This window comes from Falco punctatus, assembly GCF_963210335.1.
Source record: "Falco punctatus genome assembly, chromosome: 2".
NCBI lineage: Eukaryota > Metazoa > Chordata > Aves > Falconiformes > Falconidae > Falco > Falco punctatus.
This window is the reverse complement of record NC_137581.1, coordinates 76535858-76555299: the sequence shown is the minus strand read 5'-3', so window position 1 is coordinate 76555299 and position 19442 is coordinate 76535858. Positions and strand designations below refer to the sequence as shown.

The 19442-nt window shown below is 41.7% G+C and overlaps 1 long non-coding RNA gene across 1 annotated transcript in view; it reads left to right on the top strand.

Moving 5' to 3' along the window:
• The first annotated feature begins 3458 nt into the window (after nucleotides 1–3458).
• The window catches only part of LOC308059250, a 40689-nt gene continuing 24705 nt past the window's right edge, over nucleotides 3459–19442 (top strand). The window contains exon 1 of the long non-coding RNA XR_013926185.1: nucleotides 3459–16804. This is a non-coding gene — a long non-coding RNA (uncharacterized lncRNA). The remainder of the gene's footprint in view (nucleotides 16805–19442) is intronic.

The window sequence follows — 19442 nt, the reverse complement described above, 5'->3', positions numbered from 1 at the left end:
GCAAGCGGTCCAAGCCAATCTGAAACTCAGATTAGGAAATAAGGTGTTGGATTCCATTTTCACTGTGTGTTAAAATAATATTTTTTTTCTCACCCCCCCTGGGGTTCATAGCTTTTCTACCATTCTAGCCCAGGCTGAATCCCAGCAAACCCATTTTTTCTTCTTGGGACAAATCAGGACAACTCTACAGAGGTAAGCAGGGTTGGAGGGACACGAAAGGATTACTCTGAGAGCAAATCCAAGCACAGGAGGATGCAACATCTTAAAAAAGCCTTTTTAGAACCTACTTCTTTTAAAAGGACCTTTCCTAGAAGCATTTTAAAGCAAGTTAAAACAGAAAGAGGTAGGTTTATTGAGGCTAGCTGTGAACTTTAAAAGAACCCAAATTGTCCTTTTGCTTCCAGTTACTGTGGTCATGGTTGGGTGGGAAGAAACAATGTCTGTGTTGAGACAATTACTGTGTCTTCTGGTTTGCCTTCATTTTGGATCAGCAGCCCTTCTGACATCTTCAGAAACACTTTGGAGGCCGCATTGAGTAACAAAGTACTGTCTGGAATGGGCTTTGTAGGCTCTGCAGGGGGCAAAAAGTTATCTTACATTAAATCTTCCTTAATTTAGAGATACATCCAACAGTACAAGCACCAGTGGGCATTCTCTTATCGATCCACAGGATTCCCTTTCCACAGTGGTTACCAGCCATGTCCTTTTGCTGCTAACCCCATGTCATTTGTGGCTAGAAAATGAAGATACCCAAGTGTGCTATTGTCAGTCCCATCCTCAGCCAGACTGTAACATGGGAGCCTGGGGAAGCCTGAGTCTGCAAGCCTCTGACGCCTGGCTCAAAGAGCAACCCCAGTGCCACCAGGCAGCAAGATGACAAAATGAATTTCTATGATGCAAAAATTAGATCTGATTGATAGGAACCTACTAATAAAATGTCATATCTTATAGATGTGGAAGGACCACAGTGCCAGTGATAAAGTGAGATTGGTCAGGTCTGACAAACGTGCATCAGAGCTGTATTATTGACAGTGGGGGATAGTATTGATTGAGCTGCCAGGCTTATCATATTACACAATTATGATATTAGATTTGCATTTTTAATTCTTTTAGAAGAAATTGGCCCAAGACAATTACAGGAGAGAAATACTGTGATGGAGCCTGCTGGTCCGGAATCATAGAATCATAATCTTTTAGGAAGAAGCAGTCACTGTCAAAGAAAAGTTTTGTTTAGCAGACCCATGACAAGGAAACAATGGAAACACAAACCCAATAAAGCTTTAAAGGATTTTTTTCCCAACAGGGTTGTCTCAGGGGACAATAAGGCAAAAACAGATGACCATTAAACCTAGGCTAATAAAGATGAGATCTACACGCTATTTACTTTGTACAGTTCACAGTCCCCATGGATGTGCAGCCTAGAGAGTCGTGGAGAGTTTGCACAGGCAGTGTCTTCTCTTTCTTACAGCACACGATGCAAAGGAGTTTCTAAATCTTTCAATTCTAAGCCTCCTCTGTTTGCAGAAGCCACCCAAGCTGGGAGCTAGACGTGTAGCTCTTTTGCCAACCAGTGACTAGTGCCAGGAGAACAGATGAGTTGGACATAATCTCTTCTCCTCACTGATAGGCTCATTGCATAAAACGGTGTAGGAGTTAGTTCTGGGATTCTATGCTCAAAGGAAATTTCTTGAGGATAATCCATTGGCCTATTGCAGGTTGTGTAACTTGGACATGGGGCTTTTGCTGCCTTCGCTGTTTTATCAGTTGGAAAAGGCACTGCCCATAATTATTCTTCATTTTTAAAATAGTTAAATTGAAAGAAAAAGGTTTTTTAAGTGTTTGGAGACCTGTAATTTTCTGAAATATTCTGAGCATTAGGTTTTTGACTGTATAGATCCTTTTTGGAGTACCTGATCTTTGAAGAAAATTTCTGTGCTGAGGAAGATAAACAGATTCAAAAATTCTATATTAAATGATTCTTCCCTCTCCCCAGTTCCAGCCTATCTGTTTTTCAGCTAGCTCTTCTTTGTCTTGTTAACAGCCAACCTTCTGATTTGTAGCTACTAGATGACCACTTTTAGGTTTTCCTGAAGACAAAAAATATGACAACCTTGTGATGTTGTAAGGACTGGAAAATGTCAAGGGTATATTTTCCTTTCCCAGATCTACAAAAAGGCAGCAAATACTTCTTTGGAAGAACAGCCAAGTCAACAAATTCTTTAGGGCATAAAGGAAAAGGAAAAAGGAGGGAAGAAGTATGTTTTCTTGTTTCAGAGCTTGATATAATTTTTGTTAGGGTCAGACTTGAGCTGCCCAGGTGGGACCCAGAAGGTTTCCACAGCTCAGGGCTAGCATGTACAGCTGAGTTATGGTTCAGGCCCTCCCTTAACATCTCAGGAAACTGGTGGTGTTTATTTAGTGAGTCATGAGTAGTTTGAAACAGAAGCAGGAGGCTGCATTTGGGATGAGAAGGGGACAGGTGTGTCAGAGGGGTCCCTGACCTCTCTCCAGCCCTCTGAAACCTCTGCACTGGGCAGAGAGTCTGCAGGAACCAGCTCTCATGCTCACCGGCCCAAACAGTCCAAATGCTTCCGAGCTGCTCTCTGCTTACTACTGCTGGTAACGTGCTCCTGAGCTGTCATGCTGGCGTGATACTGTGTGCGTGATTATTAGTGTGAGGGAGGGCTGTTGGTACTGATGAAATGACCCTTTTTACAGGGTCAACGGCTTTGGTATTTAAAGCTGAGATATTGTCCAAAGGGCTGGCCAGGCCTTCTGGGATGCACTGGAAACAGTTCTGCTTTGCCATTTACAAGAATAAACACCCCAAATAAATACTCTGGGTGAAGCTTTTGTTAGGATTAAAAGAAAGGTGTTACTGAAATACTTTGTAGTCCTGTACTATTGCTATTACGGGTAACTCGTCAAGGTAAGGGACAAAGTATATATTGCAGCAATACATAACAGAGGTCATATGACAGACATGTTGTCAACTTAAAGATCAGTCCTCTAGCAGTTAACTTTTCATTCACTATTATGATTGGAAAAGAAAAAAAAAGAATTTTTAGAATACATACTTTAATACAACTATTGTTTAGACTGTGTATTGGGCAGCGCGTTGTGATTAATGAGCTTCGTGGTCATCCTTTCATGGTATAAGTCTGTTTCACCTTGGTTTGCATGTTCCAAAGAGCAGCACAGTGAAAGGACACATCTAAAATAATTCTGATTATTAAGAGACAAGTAAAAGTCCAAGTCATCCAGGAGTGAGGGAAGTTCCTAAAACTCATTTAAAAGTTTTCTTTTCCCTTACTTATTTTTCCCCCCAGTTGATGACATCCTTTTCTTAAGAAAGAATATATGTAGTTAGTTATATGTATATATATATAATATATTTTTATATATATACATACTATATACATATATATTTTTATATATAATTATATAAAATTTTTATATATAATTATATAAAATTTTTAATAAGAAAAAAGTATTATATACATATATATAAGAATAAATGTAGTTTTATATATATATATAAAAAAGAAAGTTATATGTATTTAACATAACTAGAGAATGTTAACTACCACTACTGTAACAGAATGTTAACTACCATCACAAGAACAATACTTTCTAGAGATGGCAACTTGACAAATATCTGGTGTCTGTGTATTACCCATTTTACAAAATGTAATATGGTCCTGGTCCAGGAAGATATCTAAGCTTTGAATTACAGAATCATAGTATCATAGAATCATTTAGGTTGGAAAAGACCTTTGAGATCACCAAGTCCAACCATTAACCCAGGACTCCCAAGGTCACCACTAAACCATGTCCTTAAGAACTGCATCTACACATTTTTTGAACACCTCCAGGGATGGTGATTCCACCACCTCCCTGAGCAGCCTGTTCCAATGTTTGACCACCCTTTCAATGAAGAAAGTTTCCCAATATCCAATCTGAACCTCCGCTGGCACAACTTGAAGCCTTTTCCTCTTGTCCTGTGACTTGTTATCTGGGAGAAGAGACCAACACCCACATGCCTACAACTTCCTTTCAGATAGTTGTAGAGTAATAAGATCTCCCCTGAGTCTCCTCTAGATTAAACAACCCCAGTTCCCTCAGCTGCTTCTCATAAGCCTTGTGCTCCAGACCCTTCACCAGCTTCGTTGCCCTTCTCTGGACACGCTCCAGCACCTCAAAGTCTTTTCTGTAGTGAGGCGCCCAAAACTGAACACAGCGTCCAAGGTGTAGCCTCACCAGTGCCCAGTACGGGGGGACAATCACTTTCCTTTGTCCTGCTTGCCACACTGTTTCTGATACAAGCCAGGATGCTACTGGCCTTCATGGCCACCTGGGCTCATGTTCAACTGGCCATCAGCAGCACCCCCAGGTCCTTTTCTGCCACGCAGCTTCCCAGCCACTCTGCCCCAAGCCTGTAGCACTGCGTGGGGTTGTTATGACCCAGCTGCAGAACCCAGCACTTCTCCTTGTTCAGCCTCATATAACTGGCTTCAGCCCATCGATCCAGCCTGTCCAGATCCCTCTGCAGAGCCTTCCTGCCCTCAAGCAGATCAATACTTCCACCCAACTTGGTGTCATCTGCAAACTTACTGAGGGTGCACTCGATCCTCTTGTCCAGATCATCGATAAAGATATTAAACAGGACTGGCCCCTGTGCTGAGCCCTGAAGAACACCATTTGAGAATGGCTTCCAGCTGGATGTGACTCCATTTATTACCACTCTTTGAGCTCAGCCATCCAGCCAGCTTTTCACTCAGTGTAGAGTTCACCCATCCAAGCTGTAAGCAGCCAGTTTCTCCAGCAGAATGCTGTGGGAGATGGTGTCAAAGGCTTTACTAATGTCCAGGTAGACATCATCCATATCCTTTCCCTTATCCACTAGGTGGGTCATCTTTTCACAGAAGGAGATCAGATTCATCAAACAAGACTTACCTTTCATAAACCCATGCTGGCTGGGCCTGATCACCTGGTCGTCCTGCACATGCCATGTGAATATGGTCAGGATGATGTGCTCCATAGCCTTCCCTGGCACCAAGGTCATGTTGACAGGCCTGCAGTTGCCCAGGTCCTCCTTACTGCCCTTCTTACAGATGGGTGTCACATTTGCTAACTTCCAGTCTTCTCCAGTTTGCTAGGACTGTTGATAAATTATGGAAAGTGGCTTGGTGAGAACCTCCAGCAGCTCCCTCAGCACGCTTAGATGAATCCCATCTGGCCCCATAGATTTGTGCATGTCTAAGTGGAGAAAGAGATCACTAACTGTTTCCTTCTGGACTGTAGAGATTTCAGCATGGGAATTGAGCAGGACTTGTGTGGAAAAACAGGGTTTATGGCCTTTCCTAAACCATGATCACTTCTATTCTTTCTGAGTTATGTGACTTTCTTTTGTATGTATGGCATGGATATCACACATGTTGCAGAACAGGTTTTTTGTTGTTGAGTACATTGAACTTTGCAAACAATGGAATCAGCACATCATAGCAGAGAAACAGCTGTGATTACCCATGAGTATGTATCATCTAATGGTAAAACTTAAAAAGGTAATGACACAGTCTATACCTAGTTTCTTCTGTGTCAGTTCAGCTATCACAGCATTTTGAGAAAAATAATAAAAACCCTCCTTAACTCAGACAGTGATCATGTCATAGGTAGGAAAAGACCTCAGATGGCTTATTGGGATACCCAAGCTCATGTGAAGTATTAATCATAAATAAATACATCAATAGGGAACAGAAGCGGGGAGAAGGGGGAGGCAAGAAGCCTTAAATGACCTCTCTTACCCACTCCTGCGAGAGGTATTGCTCTTCTGTCTTTCACAGCTGACCCACAGCAAGACCATAATAAATGGCTACAGAAACCAGCTGCCCAAACAAACAAAAGCATAAGCGATATAAATTGAATTCATACACACATGCACACATACAGAAAAACATCAACACCTATGAAATACAGACGTTTCATTCAGAATCAGCTCACATGAAGAGAATTTTTGCTGGAGTTGGCCAGAGAGTAAAAATTCAGTGTCATGAAACTTTCAAGGATCCAGAAATGTTTTTGTTCCACACTGGAATGAAAACAAATCTTTTAGAACATTTTTCTGACTTGGAATTGTGTCAAAAATTACTATTTTCATATTTAAAAGCTCCGGGTTTTGATACAGGCCTCCCTCTGCTTCTAGTCAGAAACCCTGGGCTTCAGAAACCTTTGTCAAAACCAATATGTCTCCACAGAATATTTCAGCTTTGATAAACAACATATTTTAATGAAACGACATTTTGCTGAAAATATTCCAGGCAGCTCTAGCTGCGGCCTTTGTGAGATTGGGCAATTGAGCATTATTAATATTGCTAAATCTTTCTTTTCAAAGGCCACTGTGTCTCTTGATGATCACTGGACATAAGGAATTAATTACATGGGGCAGGGGGGAAGACAGGGAGAGGATGAGGGGGTTAGTAGTCTGGTTTATTGGACTCAGGTATGGGATAGTAATAAAGCTACCCACAGTCAGGTCGCAAATCATATTTTGTGTTTTTGATGTATTTACTTAAAAAAAAGAAGCACTCCACCTCAGCTGTCTGTGAGTTCCCATCCCAGATGAGAATAGGGGTTCCCTGAGTGAGCACCTGGGCAGCAGGGCTGGGGCAGCCTGCCACTGGCCATGAGCCTGATCCATTCTGGTGGTGGTGAACAGCACAGCAGCCAAAGATGTTGCATAGCTGTGAAATCCCTGCTCATCAAGAGCCTGATCTCTTTGGTTTTGTGTCAGTGCTCTGTGGAGCTCCTCGGGGTGGGACCGGGCATGATGGTGAGAGGAGGTATCATCTTGTCTCTGAGTTGATGGAGGTGTCACTAATCCTCCTCTGTCCTTGCCTTCCTGCACTGCCAGTATTTTGGCAGTGGAGAGCTTCTTTGCTGGATGTAGGGAGGGTGCTTGCTTGGAAGCATGTTGAACACACGGAAAGGAGTCGTTGAACCCCTGATGTGTGGGAAGAACCCTGAGAGTAGCCCACAGTCCTGCAGGTGCATGCAAGGGTCACGGCATAAGTGTACATGCAAAGCTGGACGGTGTCACATATATTGGCTCAGGGGCCCAGCACGCTACCAGAAGTATCTGGGTTGGGATGTGGTGCTTAATCCCTTGAGTCTTCAGCGTGATGGGAGTGGGAAATCATTGTGCCATGTTATATCTGACTTCCAGTTGGCTGTCCCAGGGAGTGCCCTGGTGATCCTGCCTAACAGCCAACTGAGAAAGTCAAAGCTGCTGAATGTGAGCGTAGATGGACGAGTAGAGGAAAAATGGAGATGATGCTCCTGAAGCTTGTCCATCCCCTGGGAAGGGACTGCATATGCACTTATGTGTGCATGGGTGCACCAGGAGAGGTTCATTCTCTAGGAAACACTGTACGTTTTGGCAACACTGTGCAATGGACTCGGCTCCCTCCAAGATGCTGTTGGGCATAGAAGTTAGACTGCATACATTATCTCTCCAGTTTAAGTTTTTGGTCCACTATGTAGGGGAAATAAGAAAAATTAAGAGCTGTCTATGCCCTTCCTTTTCTTTCTGGTGTAACAGTGTCAGCTTTACTGGCCCTGCAGAACAATCAGTACTGGAAAATCCATACACTTCACTCTTCTCCCAGGTTGTCACCCATTTGCTCTGGCTACCACACCTCCTGGGCCAACAAATCCTCAGAAAAAGCAGTTTGGGTGTAGAATATAACTGGTGTGTACGGCTTTGATCGCCATGAGTTTCCATACTGAGTTCATTGCAAGACATCCTTATTAGGTGGCTGTAAAAAAACAGTGTGCTGCAAGAACAGTAGGATAGTTCCCTCTTCATCTTCACTGTAAGTTAATTTGTAGGCAATTATTGCATCTTGAAACAATTTCAACTGCACTGCAGGAAGCAGAAGTTTTGTAAAGATTTTTTTTAAAATTAATTATTGATTCAGATCAGGAGCCATTTGCCACCTCTTTATTTTACAAAAATAACTGAGCAGTTTTCAGTGTAAGGGTGCATGTGGTGCTTATGAGCGCACATAAACATGGGTAAATCATTGACTTGGTGAAGAAATTTGTATGAGGGAAGTGGTTCTGCCAATTACACCTTTGATTTTCAAAAGCAGGGGAGATAGGCTATTGTCAAGCCTCATCTGGATCCAAATTATGTTATTGTAATGCTCGCTTGTCAGATGGAACACACTTATTTCCTGTTGATAGCATATAGCTGATGGCAGATAATTGCACTGACAGATTTAGAGTGATCAGGCAGAATTAAGAACCAGAGTGTTCTGAAGGAAAAAGGAGGAGCAGGCTGTGGTTTCACTGACAAGCAAAAGCCACAGGGAGACAGCCTTTCACTGGGCTTAGGCAGCTAACATCCATTTACGCCTTTGGAAAGCTCCTCAGTGATTTGTATTAGTTCAGACTTCAACCACAGTGCTCAGTGAAAATCACAGTATGTAGCTTCCATGACCGAGTCATTTTAGCAATCAACCAGCTTTATAATGTCATTCCGCCTACAGACCACATGATCTTCCTGTGACAAAAGATGGCCAACAAGAAAATCATAGTTGTGCCAGCCCTCTTTGCTGTTGATTTCTACACCTGAGTATGCGGGAGCACTGGGGAAAAGGGTGATGCAAAATAGTTGTATCTATGGCACTTGTCTTATGAGACTGGCAGAACCCACAGTTGCCTCTCTTTGTACATTTCAGGTGAAAATTACTTTTAGCTCACACTTTATCTGTTGTCGATATAGATGTTTTGGCTAGACATAGGTACAGGAAAACCTAGATGCAAAGACGAAGCAAAAAAGTTTTTGGCTAAGGAGGCTTGACTCTTGTTGGAGTAAAGATAGGAACTGCTCATTATGAGCTTCTCCTGACAGCACCGTAGGGTTACTTGGCTTATCGCTAAACTTGGAGATTTTGATTTTCAGCTGAAAGTGTACCTGACCCTGCTTTTGTCAGTTACTCAGGGATGCACTGGTGAGAAGGTGAAATGAGCTGTTCCTATATATACAACAAGAATTATGGAAAAAATCTGAGAAATTGTTGAGGTAAAAAACTGGATTTATGAAGTGAAGTATTAGACATTTGCTTATCAGTTATTCCTATGTGCCAGGCATTTGCAGAAGTACATTTGTGTAAGGTTGACTCTTTTTGCGGGATGCTTGAGTCCTTACACAATATCTGATGCAGTATCTTTGAAGTAAATTGGGGTGGTGAGATTTTGCCTGAAATAGTATAAGTTTTTTTGTTGGTGCAAACAGAAAACAGATACAATTCAAATTTCGTTTAATTACATTATTTATTTGCCAGATAAAGTGACAAAAAGGCAACAAGCATAATTCCTTCAGTCATTCAAGTCCTTTGAGTCCCAGTCAATAAGTTTATAGCCTTTCAGCTCTTCTGCTCTTAACATAACTTAAAAGCGTTGGAGTAAAAAAATAGTCTAACAAGTGCTCATGGTATAACAAGACTATTAGTTTCATTGATTTTCTAAGAGGAAAACCCCCAACTAAATTTCAAGAAAGAGATTAATACAACTACCTTTTAATAATATTAACTTTGTTGAAATCAATATTTTTTCTCATATTACACTATACTTTGCTACATACTAGCCACTACACAAGTAATGATAATCAATACAAAGCCTGTGTATTTGCAAGGACCTTTTCAAAGGCTGGCGTAATGGACAAGGATTAGTCAAATCTGGCCTGAATAGTAGAGTGCCAGTTTGATCTCAAACCACAGCAAACTCCTGCTGGGGGCTCCAGATCCAGAGGACTTTTAGGGTACTAACAGTTAGGCTTGTCATGTCATTCAGATGGCAACGGATGTGTGATGATGGAATCGACACCCTTGGCCATGGTGGAATCAGTTGTTTCCATAACAGCTCTGTGCTGCAGAGGCCAGGTTGTAGACTGTTGTTAAAAGCCTGCAGCTGAATTAGTAGAAAGTTTGAGGTGATTTTCACCCTTGAGTAGAGTTCACTAGTGTTCTGGATACAGAATCACAGAAAGACAGAGGTTGGAAGGGCCCTCTGGAGGTCACCTGGTCCAACCCTTCTGCTCAAGCAGGGCCACCTACAGCCAGTTTCCCAGGACCCTGTCAAGATGGCTTTTGAGCATCCCCAAGGAAGGAGACTCCACAGTTTCCCTGGGCGAACCGTACCTGTCCCCAGTCACCCTCAGTAAAAATTGTTTCCTAATGTTCAGATAGACCCTCCTGTGTTTCAGTTTGGCAATGACAAGTTTCACACACTGCTTAGTTAGATCTGCTAAACCTCTCAATATTTAAATGACCAGCAAGTGTATTCATCCCAGGGACATTAATTACCACTACAGGATGATGGGAAACCTCAAGTAAGGATCTCTTTGTTAATTGCAATATATCAACACCCCTCAGGGAGACCAGTGAATCAGGATATTTCATGGCCCCTGCCAGATAGCCAAAAAGAAACTCAAGGGCCTGGCATGTTACTATCACAGACCTTGTGGCTGCGTGTACGTTGGATAAATCAATGGGAGTGACCGAGGCTCCGTGAGGGAAAGCTCAGGGACTGTGAGGCACACATGAAGTACTGGAGCCAGCACTGGGGCTGGGGGAACTCCTTCCCCACCAGACCCAAATTGCTAGCTAAAGGTGTGACTCTCATTTCAGTGCTTAACCAGAGTGGGAGATGAGGTGGGCCTGGAAGCATGGCTACAGGCTGTGACTAAACAGTAATCATCTGAACTTCGTGTCCATATGCAATTCCACCTCCAGGGTCCATCTGGCTTTGTTGGAAACTGAATTTTGGAAAAATGGCTGGAAAACTTCAGATCCAGTAAGCTGTGTCCCCTACCTTTTCTGCCAAAATAGTCCCTTAATGGACAAAACCCACTTTGTAATGCTCATTGTGGGTTATAACAGGGGGTCCATATACCCTTACAGTGGACAGTAACTACACCTTATTGTAAATATAGATTTATGTCATATAAATAAAAGTTGCAGCCTGTCAATGAATCTCACATTGATTTTCTATCTCCTGACCCTCTTAGTCTGAGTTAAATTCAGCTAACACTTGGCCATGGTAAAATACTCCTATGCTGAAACTTAAAGTCCCAGGAACGCTGTGAGAATTTGTAGGAGTAATAATAAGGAAACTACTTATTCTCCACATTGTTTTCCTTTCCAATTATTAATGAGTGCAACATGTTGATATGAAAGTTTTGCCAAAACTGATATTCTTCAGAGAACGATGTTTTAAAGAGAGATTTTCATGATTATGAAAATGATTATGTTAAGATTGTGAGAAATTACCTTGTATAGCCTTTAAAACTACTGCATTGTAAAGTTTCAGTTTTCTGAGAAAAGAATATTTCTGTAGTGTAATGGTTCTGTTTTGGATGAAAGCCTTCTTGCCAAACAAAATTACTGACTTTTGATCAATTCTGCTATGAAACTTTGTTAGCTACAGCAGCTAGGACAGAGACCTAAATGTCAAGGCCTAGAGCACATGAAATGAAAAATATTGTTTCTCGTTTACAGGCATAAATTATATGCCTAAAGATAAAAGTTATTTTGGATACTGTTAGGATATGCCAAACGTTCCCTCACTTTCTGCAAAAAATTTACTTTTAGTTATCCTACCTGTTGGAAGAGTGGTGTTAGACACTTTTATATAGTGAATTTCTGTGCATAGCAGAATAACTCTCATGAAAAGCATTGCATGTACCATCATAAACTGTCATCCAAATAGGTGGAGTTGAACTTTAAAAGGATGGATTTGTGGTTTTGGGAACCTTCTCGCACTTTGCTATACCACCAAGTAAATCTTGACAGCAGGGGGTTAAACAGCGGAACCAGGCACAGAGCTGAAAGCAGTAGCTACTGCTGATCCTTCTGTGTGTGTAACAGGTAATGCTGTTTTCATGCATGAATAAAAGGTGAAGAGAGAACAGATTGGGGATCCATGGCAGGGCTGGGAAAACTGTCACCTCATCTTAATTCATAGCTGCTTCCCCTTTTCTGCTTTTTATCTCCAGTCCCACAGAACTTCTTCCTTCCTTAGTATGGCATTGGTACTGCAAATGTCTTTTGGGGGCAGAGTGTGTTTGTGAAGGAATTGGTTAAGAAGAAGAAAAAATGATTTGTTTCCCAAGTGATTCTGATAGACGCACCATGAGAAAGACCCCGCTGGTATTTTCTGTAAGAACATGTTTTTCTGCTTTCACAACTTGTCAAGAAAATAATCTAGCAAAAAAGAAGACAAAGGTAAGCAGAGACTGTTTAGACAGCACTCTGAGAGCTAGAGCCAGTAATTCTAAATGTGAATTATTTTTTTTTGTTGTTTGTGTTAGCATCTTGGGTCATTTTTCCTAGTTTATCATCAAGATTTCTGTGTCTTTCCCTGCACTGTCCCAACTGCAGCAGCAAAGACCAGATCCTGGACTGCAAAACCACAATGACATGACAGTTGCTTTAAGCTTTCTTCTTTATTAACTTCTTCTAAATGTATCAAAGTATTTTTCATTTACTACTCCTTGCTGTACAGAAGACACATGCCACAGGAGCCTCTCAGCCTGTAGGGGCTGGCACAGCAGGCACTGGGGAAGCCCGGCCTGGGGGCTGAGCAGAGCAGTGCCGCGCTGTGATGTGCCCTAGGCATCTCCCAGTGTCGGCGGGGAAGGCACGGGTCTTGTGCAGGTGGTCAGTGCAGCTGCCTTTGGCTCGCTTGCTCTGGGGAACGATGGGAGGGTTAACCCTCTGCTGGACCTCCTTCACAAACTCTTGACCCTGCTGCACTTAGGGCAGTTCTGCATGCAGCAAAATGCAGCTCTGAATGGCAAGAGTTAGTGACAGGCAAGGTTGGACGGGGCTAAACAATTTTCGGTGTGTATGAGCACACATGCACACACAGAGAAAGTGAAGTTCTCTCTCTGCCCAGCTTCAAAAGACACTGTTCCCCAAATGAACGATTAATGCTTGAAAAAAGTCTGAAAAATGGGTATCCTTTTGACCTTTCTAAGGTTTGTCATTTAGTTGACATACCCATTACCTCAAAAATCAAATGTGTTTGTCTAAACATTATTCTGATGTTTGGTTTGGGCACCAAAGGTCAGACAGCTGACCACTAACTCGCTGACAGTGATCAATTCAGTCTGAAATCTTGTCACTTTCCCTGTTTATTCTGCTATCCATCTCTGCTTTGCCAGCCTCTACCGCCACTTTCTGCTGTTGAGGCGCTTTTAAACCTAACAATAATCCAATTTAGAATTGATCAATGGGAACGTGTGGTCAGTAAGCAAAATGACAAAGTCTGCACACAACCGCTGACCACAATCTGGTGGTATTTTACATAGGGCTGATTACAAACTTAATATATGTAAACGGCTCCCAACCACAACTGTTCCAGCAAAGAGGAGGTGGTAGGGACAGAGGTCTCACGTGCTCGCAGCTGACACTTGTCTCATGCAACAAGTCTCTGCAGCCCTCTGGTTCCCTATGTGGCTTCCTACGCTCAGTCTGATGGAAAATCATTTCCCACAGGCATCAACAGTGTCCCAAGTTTTCTTGTGGTGCTTTTCCAACCAAATTCTGCTGTGAAATCCAGCTGTGTTAGTAGGAAAAGTCTGTGGCAACTATTAGGAATATCTCAGAAGAAAAAAGCCCACCACCCCTCACGGATGTAAGCACAAAGTAACAAGGGAAGGAGAGCTTCTCATTCTCAGTGTTTATAGGCTTATTATTTAAACGGAAAGAAGATGAAGCACCATGAGGCTGTTCCCTTCATTTTAGTCAGGTAACATAGAATGACAGCATAACAAGAAGGAAAAAACAATTTAAAAACTACTTCTTGGTCTTGCAAGAGAACAGGTAGATACAAATGGTATTTAGGTAAACACCTGGGCCAAAAATCCTCCTCAGATTTCTAGGCACTTTTCAAACATATTTTTCATTCCTTCTGCTTGCCTTGGGAGATCCCTCAGCCTTGAGATTGCAGCTCACAGGCCAGAATGGTGCATGAGAAATGATCAAAAAGTGAAACACTATTATATATTGTGTGTGACAACATTTTTCATTAACTGCTAAACCTAGCCCCAAATCTACTTTGCTTGACTGCCTGTATGACTACGTGTGGGACAGAAGACACTAGTCTTGGGAACACTATACAAACGAAAGCTTTGATAGGGGAGTGTGCTCACAGCAACAGTGTCAAAGTGTATTTTAAGGTGTTGCTGGGAAGGAGAAAAAGACTCTACTCCAAGTAATTGTTTTCACACTTGTTAAGGTTGTGAGCATACCACAGTGCTCAGTACTGGAGATGTGGTTGGTCTCATCAACGCGTGCAAGCTTTTATGGCAATGCTTTGTACAGCCTGTGTTACATGGGGCAGTGTGTGGCCCATATGCTTTCCTCTGCTGAGATTAACTTTCTTTCACTGATGAGATTAAACTTTCTCTGCTATGGAATGACTTTTTCTGCCTCCTAAATGCCATTTTACCTATTCCTGCCCTGATCTGCTCACTCAGCCTACTAGATAGGGCTTGCTTTTGAAGGAATTTGTTATTCAACTATGTGTCAATCCTTCCACTTGCCTTGCAGGTTTCAAGTGTCATCCTCCTTGTGAGGGCTGCTTTATGATGTGCATATGCACTGGCTGTGCTACTTGTGTGCAAATCACCTGTCCAAGCATTGAACCCCAGTTGTCACACCCCTGCTATCATTGTGGACCTGTGACAATTCACCAAGGTGAAGAACGGGCTCTGTCCACGGCATTTTCAGCCATCAACTGTCAGCATGTCTCTTGGGAAAGGCTGCTTGATGTTGCTGGGATGATATCCTCTATTCAGCCAAGGAGTGCGGCAAAGACAGCACTAGACTAGGTGGCTTCTCTTTGGTTTGGTTTGGAAATGGGACAAGCCAATGGTCTGAGCCTTGGCTGCAGTTTCCACCTATGCAGGAGATCTGGAGCTGGGCGTTGTGATGTGCTTCCTTCTTGAAATAAGGAGGGAAAACACAGATCTTAATGTAGGGGAGCTTCTCTCCTGGCAGATCTCCAAGGAACACATGAGAACATGAGCTCTTGGCAGAGCCACAGGCCCAAACAGGTCTTGGAGTCTTTGCTCCAATAGGTATGGCATCATCAGTGATAGGAGAAAATGGTGCCACTGGTGTAATTTCGTCTGCTGCAGCTGGTTTTTTGTGTCCTGCTACAGTGTACTGCTCCTGCTTGGGCTGCACCTCCCTCCAGTATGCTCACTGGCTATGCAAGAGACCTCAGGCTATCTCTCTAACTCCAGACTTGTGACATGGAGGTCATTCACACATTCAGTGTCCTTGTGACTTCTGAAGGATGGTGGGAACAGTTTGGACTTCTCTCGAGAGGGACACCCAAATTCCCCAGGGTGTTGTGGACCCTTGGCTTATTCCTTTCTTCTGCAACTGCCTTTTTATTGTGTCTGGGCTTAATCCTGCAAAATTTATGAGGCAGACTAGTCTCAGTGCTGCAGCCAAGTTGAGGGACAGATCTTCAGGCCTGGCAGATTTCCTCTTTTTCTATTGTTTCTCCATTTTCCTTTGTCACAGTGAGGAGCAAAGGGAAAACTACCTTTCAAGAGTCATGACAGACTAACTCGAATGAATAGACGCCTGAGATAATCTTTTAAATCTCTCTTATTCAGTTCTTTTTGCTGAACTCAGCTTTCCTCCCTATATTCATTCAACTTGAGGGAACCTTTCCATGACATCTTTCATGTACAGGAGGATGAACACTTTTACCTTTGATGGCATAAAATAAAATTAATTTCGTATTTGAGCTTCCTCCTAAGATTTCAACTGCAGATACTCTGGTGGAGTATGCTGGAAAGCAAATCAGCTGGATATCATTTGGCTTGAGTACAGATACATAACTTCAATATTTGGGGATAAGAGTTGTCTTTTACTGTGGAATCACTGTACTTGTGAATTATGTGCAGTAACATTCAAATGCTTCAATGACAGCTCCTGAGAGGAGTACATAGCAATAAAAGACTTAGCTGGGGAACGTTACAAAATGTTTTTAAAAAAGATTTTAATGAATTTTCAAGTTATGTGTTCAGCCTAAATTTGTGCATATTTCCATGTGTGGAGATGCCTAAGAAAGCATCTTTGCTTATTTTCATAGAAGATTTCATGCTTGTGGATCAGAAACACTGAAAACTGGGTTTACAGCCTGATCCATTGGCGCACAATCAAGCTGTCTACTGTTAGTATCATAAATGCTATTGAATTAACTATTCTGGCATCTTTCATACACCAGGACAACTGTCTACCTGTAAAGCTGGCTAGACCACAGCATGGGTAAGTAGTCAGCCACTAAAGGAGGTCATCTTGGTCAGTAGTGAAGAACTACTAAATTTCCAAATTTGCGGAGGGTTATTAAAAATGAGGAGGAAAAAATAATGGGATGTGATTAACAGATCTATAGTGATTAACAGTTATACAGAAATAATTTACTATGTGTTGCTTCATGCAGATTCTTGATGTGTAAGATCGTTTGTTAATGTAAGTTTATGGAACACAGGGGTGTTATGCTAACAGATAATAATGCTGTGGCTCCAAGCCCATGTATTTTAACTGGCTATGAGGTTCTTCCCCCTGCACCCCCTTTTCTGTCTTCAAAAAGTTATTTTAAAATCTAATGTTTATTCATTAGGAAAGAAGTCTTGAATAATTGACAGCATTACTATGCCTATACTAATGTTTCCAGAGATACAGAGATGGACTGTGTGGAAATAATGGTTTTCCAGGTATGATTTATTTTGTTCTTTATTTTTGAGCACATTTCTTTGATTGGAAAGTTCAGATCTTCAGCACAGCAGATTTAGATTTGTATCAGCTGTTCTCATTTAAAACTATGCTCAGATCACATTTTCATGCATTTCTCCTACTCAACAGACATTGGTTTGTTGTTAAAATAATAACACATCTCAGCAATATAATCTTGCTTTGATAGCCTGTTCAATATATATTTTAGAATATAATTAAACCATATTGGTACAGTGACAGCAAATTGATGACCTTTTAATTATTTTGGGATAGCTGAGTGTGTAATCATTTCTCATATATCTTGAGAAAACAGAGAATGCTTTGTGAATGCACTAGAAATTTAAATATGGCAAGCTTTTTTTTGTTTTAGACTTTTAAACATATTATCTAGTTCTTGCTGTGCACCAGGGAGGTAAGAGCAGATGTATACTCAGTCCCAACAGCTGCTTTACTAGAAAGTTTGTGTAGCTAAATCCTTCAAATCCTGGAAACAGTCTGAGCAATACACATCAGAGGACTAAGATGTATGTGACCAATGTGGACATATTTCTTTGGCCAGTTCTAGGATTGTACTGTGGGCTGTGAACCTTTGGAGCGCGTGGTCCTGTATGACTGACCTCCCTGAGCCATGGCTGATGAGGCTGTCACCTCCAGCACAGCTGTAGCATAGCATGGTGAGGTCCAGAGCAAGCTGCACTTTGCTCTGCAAGGGCATGCTTCTCACAGCAGGACTTTGGAATTTAGAATCCAATGTGTCCATGTAATGCAGACAGCAGTTGTGTCTCCTGGGAAGGTTTTATTTTCTTTTTTTTTTTCTTTTCCTTTTTTTTTTTTAGGGTGGCAGGGTAAGCCGAGGTAACACTGGATGCCCAGGAGGCTCAGTTCAAATACAAGTCCAAAACCAAAGCATTTGGTCTTTGTCACCTTCATGGATAAGGATGTGGGGAGATGATACCCATTAATTTGGCTTTTAGACTGTTACCATTGATGCTGATCTGCACAGCTAAGTCCCAGAACTCTTGGGAAGTCAGTGGGCTCTGTGTTGACGTGGGAATTACTACAGCAAGAGTAGTCTTTTAAAAAAGAGCAAGTCTTTTAAACACTTCGGGGAATAGCATTCCCTGAAACAGAAGTACTTCTAAAGACTGTCTCATCAGCCTTTGACCCAATAACCAAGTACAGAGTGAGGGCTTGAACAAAGCTGACAAAAGACTGGATGTGGGAGATGATGCCTTTTTTCCCTTAATGAAATTAAAGTCAGCTATTTAATCTTCAGCAGGATTTTTGAAGTCATTAATTCACGAAAGAAGTAGGACTACTTTATAACAAAGCAGCTAAAGATTTTGATTTATTATTGTGTATGGGCAACATACTCTGTGTTTCAAATAGCTTTTTACTGGATATATTTTATAACTGAATCAAGCTTATGAACTGCTGTCATATAGTACACTTTGGTTTTGTTCTTGCTGAGTTTTTTTGGTTTTCTTTCTCTTCTGGCCATTTCCAGCAGTCTGAGTGTTTCCACTGCACTGTTCACGTCAAAGATTTCCATTAAGGGCATGCCTTTATGATGATATAGACTTCTAGCTTTCTTTTAAATGGTAGGAAAAGGGCAACAGGGATTACATGAGGAATGATACTCAGGCACTTTTACACATCCAAAAACCAGCCGTAGAGCATACCCTGAGATGAACAAGATCAGGGGCTTCCCATATGACTGCAAAGAGCGTTACAAGTAAAAGCTGGCCATCTTGCTCCACTTATCCTCAATGAAAAAACATTGATTAAAACTTTCTCAACTGCAAAACCAGGCATTTTAAAGATGAACAACCTAGTTTGTGCCATTTCAGACCAGTTATCTAATTCATAAAGTGTCTGCTATGAGTTAGACCATGTGACATGCTTTTGGCCAATGCGAAACTGTTAGCTAAAATGGCTATACAAGGAAAAACATTCTCATTTTTGTTCCAGCAACTTAGCATTTATTTTCCACCAAAAGAAGCAAGCTGCTCACCACAGCTCCTTGCCCAAACCAAAGGATGTCTACTTCAAACATTATCAGCTGTGCCCTACAGAGTTGCCACAATTCCTAACAGATGCTGGAACGTCTATACACTGTATTGTTCAGATTAAACTGCATGAGGACTGTATGTGAGTAATATTCCACTATGACTTGGAACCAGCCAATCTGGTAAAATTCAGTGACAGCACTGAAATCCATAGTTCATGCTACATATTGCAGCCTATACAGCATGGTACATAATGTGATACACTTGCCCAAACACCCCTGAAAGAGGGAAAATGACATTAAGGTATCATAACATTTTTTCCAAACTTCTGAATTTCCTTGCTTTTATTAATACTTTTTGACCTGAGCTTCTGTGGTTTAATTTCCTGTAGGTATCAAGTAACAGTGAATCAAGCAAAGACCTTAACCTTTAGTCCCTTTTGCATTTAAAGCTGCCTCGTCTTGACAGTGTTTAAACTGGCATTAATTCTCCTTCCTTTCTTCCCCCTCCTCATTTAATGCTTGCTCTTTAGTATTGTAGAATATCAACCTACTCCCTATACTGATCTGACCTACCTTTATTAATTAGAGAGCTTTTGAACACCATCACC